This window comes from Gossypium hirsutum, chromosome D03 (genome assembly GCF_007990345.1).
Source record: "Gossypium hirsutum isolate 1008001.06 chromosome D03, Gossypium_hirsutum_v2.1, whole genome shotgun sequence".
Taxonomy (NCBI): Eukaryota; Viridiplantae; Streptophyta; class Magnoliopsida; order Malvales; family Malvaceae; genus Gossypium; species Gossypium hirsutum.
This window is the reverse complement of record NC_053439.1, coordinates 26,463,380-26,474,369: the sequence shown is the minus strand read 5'-3', so window position 1 is coordinate 26,474,369 and position 10,990 is coordinate 26,463,380. Positions and strand designations below refer to the sequence as shown.

The following is a 10,990-nucleotide window of genomic DNA, read 5'->3' as shown; positions in this document are numbered from 1 at the left end:
TGCCTTGGATTCCACGAATTCTCCGTATCACTAGGTAAAGCACCTTGTGGTCAGTTTCTGAGTTCAGTTGCAAGCTGGCCCACTTGATTCTCTAAATTCTTTAGAGAGGCATCATTTTTCGCCATGTATGCCTTCAATAGATTCTCTAGGCTATTGGATGGTTCAGCTTGGGTTGGTTTCTGAGCTTGTTGGGAAAAACTAGGTGGCTGAGTCGATCTAGGTTGGACATAATTGTTTCTAGTTCCTACCCCTTGGTTACTCCAGGAAAAACTCAGGTGGTTTCTCCATGATGGGTTATAGAAATTAGATTGCAACCCTTGCCTTCCTCGATTGTGGTTCTGGTTACCCATGTACTACACAGATTCTAGGTTCAATGGACATTATTTGAACAAATATCTTTCCCCACAATAAAAATAGGCTACATTTTCAAATTGATTCAGTGGCTGTGATGCAAAACTATTACACCCATTAGTAGTAAGATTTTTTAACATTGAGGATATTGATGATACTTGAGATGCGAGTGAAGTAAGAGCGTCTACTGCATGTATTCCAACAACTCGTCTTCCTGACGCTGCTCGATTGGTTGACCATTGATAATTTTTGCTGGCAATCTTCTCAATGATTTCATAAGCCTCATTATAAGACTTAGAAATGAGAGCACCATTAGCAGAATTGTCCACAACCATCCTCGTGTAAGCATTGAGGCCATTACAAAATGTCTTAAGTTGTATGCAATGTGGGATTCCGTGATGAAGGCACTTCCGTAATAATTCTTTATACCTTTCCCATGCCTCATACAATGACTCATCATCCATTTGTTGGAAAGCAGTGATCTCGTTCCTCAACTTAGCATTCTTGCTAGGTGGGAAATACTTCATAAGGAATTTTTTTGCTAACTCTTGCCATGTTGAAATTGACTTTGGTGGCAATGAGTTCAACCAAGCTCGAGCCCTGTCCCTTAGTGAACATGGGAACAACTTTAATCGTAATGCATCTTCGGGTACTCTAGCTAACTTGAAAGAATCATTCACCTCCATAAACAGTCTTAAGTATAGGTGAGGATCCTCGGAAGGCATTCCACTAAATTGGCCCACTGTCTGAAGCATCCGGAACATGACTGGCTTCAACTCGAACTATTGTGCCTCAATTTCGGGTCTCCTAATACCCTTATTAAGATCATGAAATACTGGTACGGCATACTATCTCAAAGCTCTATCCCTATCATTAGCAATAAGGATAGGATTTTGAGCAAGGTTTGCTTCGTTTCCTTGATTCAAATTTTTGAAGTTCTTCTCGTCAGCCCTTCTCTGACTTACTTGTCTTCTTCGCTGTTGAAAATTTTGTTCAATCTCAGGGTCTACAGTCCCCGGCAACGGCGCCAAAAACTTGGAACGACAGAAATGTGCAAGTGTACACAATCGCAACAAGTAATAAAGTGACAAGTAAATATCGAGTTATCGTACCCACAGGGACTGTGAAAAGAACTATTTATAAATGCTATGTAAAACACTTTGGTGAAGAAAAATATTTTGCTTGAAGAGGGTAATTAAAAACTAAGATTTTAAACTAAGTAAACTAAATAAATAAATCTCAACTGCATGATTTTCATCTAGATGTCATAATTGTGTTAGATTAATTACATTTCTTAACTTAGAATTATTAAACTCGTGTTTATATTATTACGAATAAGTTCACGACAACTCGATAATTTACTAACTTATGAGCATACTCACCTACCAAAATCCATTTATCTCTTGACTATATCCCTATGTAACACCCTAACCCGTATTCGTCGCCGAATTAGGGTTACGAAGCATTACCTAACAAACACAACCATTTTTATAATCAAACTGATCACAAACATAAAAATTAAACCATTTTCGCATGACTATTTATATATTTTACAATCCAAATCTGACCAAAATATACTCAAACCTATACATGCCATAAGATCGAGTTCAAATTTTTAACAAAATACCAAAAGAAGTCGATAGTGTGACAGACTATGCTGATGATCCCCGAGCTCGAACGCGTCTCCAAAATCTATAAAACAAATGAACAAGAACAATCAAAGTAAGCTTTTATAGCTTAGTAAGTTTATAGCATATCTAAAATACATATAAACGAACATATGAAAAATCATTATATGCTTATAATCAAGTTACGTACACAATCATTAATTGCATATACAAATTCCAAATATACTTATCATTTTCATTTCATGAATACATATCTATGATCTTCCAAATACATATTTCAAAAGCTTATATTTTTACTTATCAACTACATGAATCAAATGCACTTTTATACTTCTAATCCACATGTGCCAATTTCATACATGTATATTCAACAAATTCATAGCAACCAATATATGTACTTACTCACTAAACACATAGATCCAAACATTTATAAGCTCATCGAATACATATAAATAAGTATTCATATATTTATTCATTATATATATAACCCAAAATCATTTATATATATATATCACATGCATATAATCACTTAATTTAACATATTCACCGGCACTTAGCCTGCTAGGCTTATAGCCTGATTCAGATCACCGGCACGTAGCCTGCTAGGTTTATAACCTGATTCAGATCACCGGCATGTAGCCTGCTAGGTTTATAACCTGATTCAGATCACCGGCATGTAGCCTGCTAGGTTTATAACCTGATTCAGATCACCGGCACGTAGCCTGCTAGACTTAAAGTTTGAATTAATTCACTGGCACTACACCCGCTAAGCATCGAGCCTGAATACCATGGGTATGAAATTGGTCTTTCACAAAATTCTTTATAAGAAAATCTAGATATTCTTTATATCTCATATAAATCTTTTCAATAATTGTATCTCAGCAAGAATCGAATTATTATTCCAATCTTTGTAGCAAACATACATTTGAATAACATCTCTATAGTTCATATCATTAAATTCGGTTCATAGAACTCAATACCTGCATTCGAATATTATACATATTTTCTTCTATATTATAAGCTTCAACTTATAAAACTCAAAGCAAACATTAACTACATACATATAATTCATGTGATTAATTTCAACTTATCGAGTTCAATACATACATTCGGCTAACATACATGTAATCTATTAAATTTCATCCAACTTATAAAATTCAGCATATATATATATTCGGCTAAATATATATATAAATAGAATCTATGCAATTTATTTTAACTTATAAAACTCAAATATACATTAACTAATACATATATATACAATTCATACATTATATTTTAACTCATATACTTACACTTATACGAAATAACTATATATGTATATTATTACTTATTCGATATTTCCATATATATAAATATACTTAACATTTAAACCTTGAAATATGTTCAGAACTTATTCGAAAATATACATGTATATTCTTCAATTCCCACAGTGACATTCATTCAAAATTATTAAAGTATATACAATATATACCCTTAATGTAACAGCCCAAAATTGACCCTAGTCGGGAAGTGGTTTCGGGACCGCTAAACCGAGTCACCGAAATGTTTGAATGTGATAATTATTGTCTAGAATATGTAATTATGAATGTGTGAAAATTTCAAGCTTCGATTTAGTCGATTGCATGTGAATTTAGTCAATAGGACTTATGCGAGAAAATTTTAAAATGTGATAGGTCAATGCGTAAGGACCTATTAGTGCATGTGGAAAAAGGGGAGGACTTGCATGTCAAATTCCCCCCCCCTTTTTATAGTGGCCGGCCATGACAAATAAGGTGGACAAGGTGTGATGGGCAAAACATGTCATAGACATGTTTTGTTGGTGCATCATGGGATGAATAACAAAATAAAAAGTTAGTAATAAAGAAATGGAAAAAAAAAGAATGATGAAAGGGAAAAAAAAGGGATCATCATTCATGTTCTTGCTAGCCGAATCTAAAGAAGAAAGAAAAAATTGTTCATCTTTTATCATCCTTGGCCGAAAATGCTAAGAAGAAGGGGGAAGGGGAAGTAAAACATTCGGCCACTCCTTCTAGTCTTGAATAAGGTATGTAATGCATGGTAGCTTTTGGAAATTGTTGAATGTATTAAGCTAGTTACTAAGTCCCTTAGTTAGCCCATGTTCAAATCTTGAATCTTGTTGGTAACATGAGCAATCGGTCATCTTAAGTCACTATTAAGGTAAGGAAGTTGTACTAGCTTTTGAAATTTTAGTTAATATTGAGTGAGTTATCAAGTGATTTTTGTAAACCATGTTGAAATTTCGATTTGGGGGTAAGTATGGTTTTCGGCTATAAAAGATTAATAAGGGTGATGATTGTGTTTCATGCTAAACTTAGATGAAATTGTGTGATTAGATAAATTAAAGGTAATAGTATAGTTGATGAATATATATAGATATACATATTCGGCCATCACTTAGGAGCTTATGTGATGTTGAGTTTAAGCTTTGCATATTCGGCTATATATATATATATACATATATATGTAAGCCCATTCGTGATATTACCTTAGGACTATGTATATATAACCGACAAAAAATGGGAAAAACTAGCAAAGGTGAATGCCGAATGAGCTATAGGAGGTGTGGATGACTTTTATGCATGTGGGTGTGTGTGTATGCCATTTAGTTGGCGACATTCGGCATTTCTTAATTAACATTAGAGATGACTGAATGAAATCGGCATGTGTATTTGTGAAAATGCCGAATGTGAACTTGGATAATATTGAGTAATGTATGTGCTTTAAAATGATGGAATGGAGTGGATGCTTTAAATGTGTTATGAACAATTATAAGTTAAATTAAGGTTTGCTAAATTACCATTGTCATTGCCGAATATACAAACATACATATGCATGTGTAATTGAAGTATGAATGTTTAGCAAGATGGTTAAACTAGTTAATTTATCGATTTAGCTCAAGAAGCTAAAGGTGGAGAGGCAAGCAAGGGCAAAGAAAAGATCATCGAGTAACCGAGTTGGAACCGTCTTACCCAACACAAAGTAAGTCATCAAGCATATATTTTGTATTGATCTAAATAGACATAATGTCTATGTAATCATGCTGAATGGAATGATAAATTTATATACATGTATGTATGTGGTGATGAAAGTGTTGAATGAAGAGAAAAGAGGTGAGATGTATTGAGTTGTTGACCTCGGCACTAAGAGTGCAGGTATAAACATTTATGATCATGAGATTGGCGCTAAGTGTGCGGGTTTAAATTGTACAGCACTAAGTGTGCGAGTTTGACTATGTAGCACTAAGTGTGCGAGTTTGATTATGTAGCACTAAGTGTGCGAGTTTGATTATGTAGCACTAAGTGTGCGAGTTTGATTATATAGCACTAAGTGTGCGAGTTGATTATATAGCACTGAGTGTGCGGACTTAATATATACTTTTGAATCATTATGGACACTAAGTGTGCGACATTATTGAGTCGATCACGGACAGCGGATCGGGTAAGTACCTTGAGTTCATGGCTAATAGGTGCTATGACTATATTTGGAGTTGAGCTTGGTAAGTTTGAACCTATGTGACAAATATACTTGAAGTCACGTACATAAGATTTATCGTGGAATAGGTGAAAGGCCGTTTAGTTGTATGATTGTAACGAAAATAAAATGATGTATGAAAATGCCTCAAATATCCTATTGATGAGTATATGGAATGTGAATGCATGATTTGGTATGAGATTGAACCGATGGGTCTGAGGAACTATGGCATGGTTCGGTATGGATGGAGTAACTAGCCTCGTTCCATTTTGTTTCCTATTGTGATAATGTTATTAATGGATGGTAGTGCATTGCTTATGACTTATTGAGTTATATACTCACTCGGTGTTTCCTTGTCACCTATTCTAGGTTCCTTGGACTCGTCTCTTTTTGCGTGATCGGGCCGTCATTGGAGTCATCACACCGGCTAGCAAGTTTTGGTACTTTCTTCTTAGTCGGCTTAGGAGAACATTTCGGCATGTATAGGCTATTATGTTGTGTTTGAACTTTGGTATGTAAACTTTTAGCCATGCGAAAATGGCATAAATGTTCGGTTGGGTTTGGTTTCATAACGTTAGGTCGTAAATCTTGATAATTCGACCTTTTTATGCCATATGTCATGGTTGATTATTTTGGTGTTAAAATTCATGATATGGCAATAGTGTAGTAGGGGGATGTTTGACAATGATTAGCCTTTGGCATGGCTAGTCATGATCATAATTTGTGATATGTATGGTGAATTACTAGTTAGATCAAGGAGAAATCACGAAATGGGTATAGTTGCTTTCGTAACAGATGCTGGCAGCAGCAGTGACGTGAGATTGAAAAATCACTAAAAATAGTAGGAGTGGAATTAATTGATGAATAAATTATGTATTCGACGCTCGATGAGTCTATTTTCATATAGAAGTAACGAAAAGATCATATGGACAGTATGTTAAGAGATATTCAGGTTCTCGTGAGACAGGACCAGAACGTTTTCTGGATTCCCTGTTCCGACTTTGGAGATTTATTATAAATTAACCAGAGATAATTAGGAGTCATGCCATATATTTACAGATTCCTCTCTGAGTTTAGTTTCTATAGAAACAAACGACATCAGTATTGAAGCTCTGTGCAGGGAGATATCCAATTCGTAATGCGCAAGGGTCAGTGTAGTCGATCCCTGTAACATGGGAGACTTTGACTAATAAACTGTACTAATTGGCCCGACCAAAAATTCTACAAAAATTCTACCATATAGGTATATGAGTCTAGTTCTAGGGAAAATTTACGGAACTAGATTTCGAGTTTCAGAACTCAAGATATGATTTTTAAAGCGACTAGTACGCAGATTGGCAGCTTGTCTGGGAAATGTCAAATAAGTGGTTTGAAGTCTGTTAACACCTCGTGTTCGACTCCGGCGACGGTATCGGGTTCGGGGTGTTACACTTAATCAAACTCAAAGATTATACTTATTTATACATATACATATTCGAAAATTAACACATATATATACATATAATTTCTTACTTATACTCAATATATATAAGTATTTATTCATATATATACATGCTTATTCAATCCAACTTATACCAATATTTGATACACATACATATATATATCTTTATATATCTATTCGAACATCATGTAAACATATATAACAAACAACATTAACTAAATTCAAACTTTATTCACATATATACATACCTATGTTCGAATACATCACATACCTATATATATAGTTCCATATCTAAATTATTTACAAGGGCATTGATGTATGTATATTTGTATATTCATACTCATTCGAACCTAACACATATATATATACATAATTTTCATACTTTCCATTCGATTTATATACTTTTAAATTTTAACTCAACATAAATACATTTGATATTCATACATATAAACTAATTTAATAAAAATTAAATAGATAATAGACTTACCTCAGACGATGGAAAATCGAAGTCGGACGATTATTCGACTAATTTGGCTTTTCCCCGATCTAACTCCAATTTCTTTGGTTCTCGATCTAAATATATTCAAAATAAGATAATTTGTTTATTAACACATTCAATTTAATCAAAAAACGCATAATTTGGCAAATTACTATTTTGCCCCTAATATTTTCACTTTTTGCAATTTACTCCCTATTACATAAAACACAATTTATACAAAATTTGCCCATACCACACAAGGGCCGAATATTCATGGTTCTCATACAAGTCCACACATTGCATTTATTTCACATTTTAGTCCCCCAAAAATTTAATTTCACAACTTAGCCCTATTTACTTAATTTCCCTAAAAATTCCAATACAAAACATATTAATCTATCACATATCTTTCATTTTTCATCATCCACTATCACAAAGTCTAAGCATTCATCAATGGCACATTTCAAAATCATCAACAATTCACAAAATTAAAACATGGGTTTTGAAGAACACAAAGCAACGATCTCTAAAACATAAAAATCATCAAAAACCGAACAAAATCCATACCTTAATCAAAGCTTGAAAGTGCCGAATGAAATAAGCTTTAAACCCTTTTATTTTCTCTCCAATTCGGCCAAAAGATGAAGAACATGGCATTTTAATTTGTTATATTATACATATATTAACCTTATTGTTAATTTACTATATTAACCTTTACTAATATATATAAAACATATATAATAAGGTTACATTAGTCCTTTGCCATCCACTAACTTACATAGTAGGCTAATTGCATAATAAAACCTCTAAATTATAAAGACAACAACAATTAGGCACTTTCATATTTAACCACTACATTTTTATTTTACGCGATTTAATCCTTTTATTTAATTAGACACTCAAACGGCGAAATTAAAGCACGAAATTTTTACACTAGTAAATTCACACATAATAAACACAGAAAAAAATATATAAAAATATTTTTCTAATTCGGATTTGTGGTCCCGAAACCACTATTCCGATTAGGGTCAAAACCGGGTTGTTACACCCTATGTTAATTCAACCGATTAAACAAATCTTAATAGGCAAATATGTTATTGCACATACATACTTATTAAATTGAAATAATCTCTTGTACATATCCCTATGTCAATTCAAATAATTAACTCGATTTAATAAGCACATAAAAGACTATGTGAGGTAACAAAGTATCCTTACCTTGAAACAGTTTAATCACAATAATCTTGCAAGTTATGCAAGGCAAATGTATCATTAGATACCGTTGTTAAACTAACCCTCGTCTACCTTAGATGATTAAACACGCATTGATTAAGTACTGTGTCCATTAATTACAATTTCAATCCATTTAAATAATTAATTCATTAGTTACCTAACAATTGTAATGCAAGAATAACTTAGTCATGATTTTACTTAATCAAGTATTTTCCCGAGGCCTATAACAACATAAACACAATTTCAATAATTTTAACAAACGAAATGCAATCAACCTCACGAATTAAATTCAAGCTAAATTGATTAAATTAACCATTCCAACAACATAAATATTCATAGATATGTTCAGCATAACAAAAACAAAAATTAAAGGGATAGGGAACAAGATTCAAATCCGGTGTTTTTCCGTGGCTTGACTAGTTGCTCCGTTCTTCCTTCTCTGTTGTCCTTGTCGACCAAGGTTGCTATGAACACTTAGTTGTTGCTCCAAATAGCTGATGAATGCCCTTTTCCCAATAGGAGAAATCAGCAAGAGAGCAATGGAATTTTGGAATGGAAAAGAAGAGAGAAAGTGGAGAGAAGAGAGGAAAGATGTAAATGCTTGAGGTGTGTTTTTCAAATGACCAACCTAAGGGGGTTTTTATAGCTGAGGAGGGCTGCTAAAAATAGCTAAAATTATCAGCCAAAGAGCCCTTCCTTGGCCAGCCACACATGTGGCAAGGTTGATAGTTTCAACTTTGCTAACCCAAATTAATTTGGATATAAATTAAAATTAATTATATTATGAATTAATACATATAATTTTGGACCGTCTTAGGCTGAAATTTAGTTCACCTCGATACTTCAAATTGCTTCTCGATTTTATGCTTCTAGCAGTGTTTACCGAGCCATTTTTTGCCCTTTGTGCAAATCTTTCGAAAATAACCAAAATTCATCAAAATTAATTACAAAATTAACTAAAATTGAACATGTTCATACTTTAAGTGCACTTTAATTATTTTGTAAAAATTAATTTTTTTTGACAAGAATTTTATCGAAACTGTATGATTTTAAGTTAAAAGGGTATGTAAAAATGTGTAAATTTCCGTGTTTCCATTCTGCAACCCTATTCCGGTGATGGATATGGGTTAGGGGTGTTACAACACCCATATAAGTAGTGTGCTCAAGACAAACCTTGGGTGGTAGTCTCTTAGTAAGCAGATCCACAATTATGAAGTTTGTCCCAATATGCTTATTTTTTAGGCACCTAAGCACTCTGATTTTTTTTTTTACTTTAACAACTAGGAATTTAAAGTCTATGTGGTTTGACTTTGATGTGCTCCTGTTGTTATTGGAATAAAGGACTGCCAATTATTGTCACAATTTGCACCCTAGTGACAAAATTTTGTATCAATTTTCCATCAAAATTGGAGTCTATATACTTGATGATCTCTAACTTATCAGACCTTCAATATGTCAGCATGTAATCTTTTATTTTCTGAAGATACCTTATAACCCTCTTGGCTGCTATCCAACTGTCCAAACAAGGTTGCTTAAATATCTATCTAACATCCCAACATTGTACACAATGTTCGGATGTGTACATACTTGAGCATACATTAGACTCCCCACTCTTGAGACGTAGGGAATCTTATGCATTTCGTTAATCTCAAAATCATTCTTGGGGTACTAGTTGAGACTTAACTTATTATTGACAAGTAGTATGCCACTAGCATATAAAACCAAATATAGAACCTTACTCCCATTGAACTTGTGGCATATATAATTATCTACCAAATTCATCTCTAAACCGAATGAGGTAATCATTTGGTAAATTTTGTAATGCTATTAACGATAAGTCTTCTTAAGCCCATAAATGAAGTTATTTAATTTGCAAATCTTTAACTTTGCATCATCAGACAAAAAATTTTCTAGTTGCACCATATACATGTATGATCATGTTACCATTGAGAAACCATTGAATTAATATTCATCAGGTGCAGTTTAAGGTCAAATATTCCACTAAAGCCTATAATCCTTTCTCTAGTGGACATTTGTAATGACATTAGTTCTTAAGGTTGTTGAGTTTTTTCTTCTGGAACAATTACCTTATCTTGAATAGGGAGTTGTTCAACTTTGTCTTGTTGAGGTTTTGAATTCACTGTATGAGAACCTGAACATCGTCAAAAGTGATAGCAGGAACTAAGTTAGAATCCAATTCCTCCTCAAAAACAATGTTTCTAACCTTATTTCTCCCTCTAAACTCAACATCCTCAAAAAATGTTGCAATTCTCGTCTCAAAAATATTTCTAATTGTGGGATCATAAAACTCATAGCCCTTAGATCGCTCAAAATTTCCTTGACCCTTATACTTTATAGACATCA

The 10,990-nt window shown here is 33.3% G+C and overlaps 1 non-coding gene across 1 annotated transcript; it reads left to right on the top strand.

Annotated features, from left to right (window-relative positions):
* Positions 1 to 741: 741 nt before the first annotated feature.
* Positions 742 to 848, top strand: LOC121215757 (small nucleolar RNA R71). The gene has a single exon (XR_005911732.1). It is a non-coding gene; the product is annotated as a small nucleolar RNA R71 (small nucleolar RNA).
* The last annotated feature ends 10,142 nt before the right edge of the window (positions 849 to 10,990 follow it).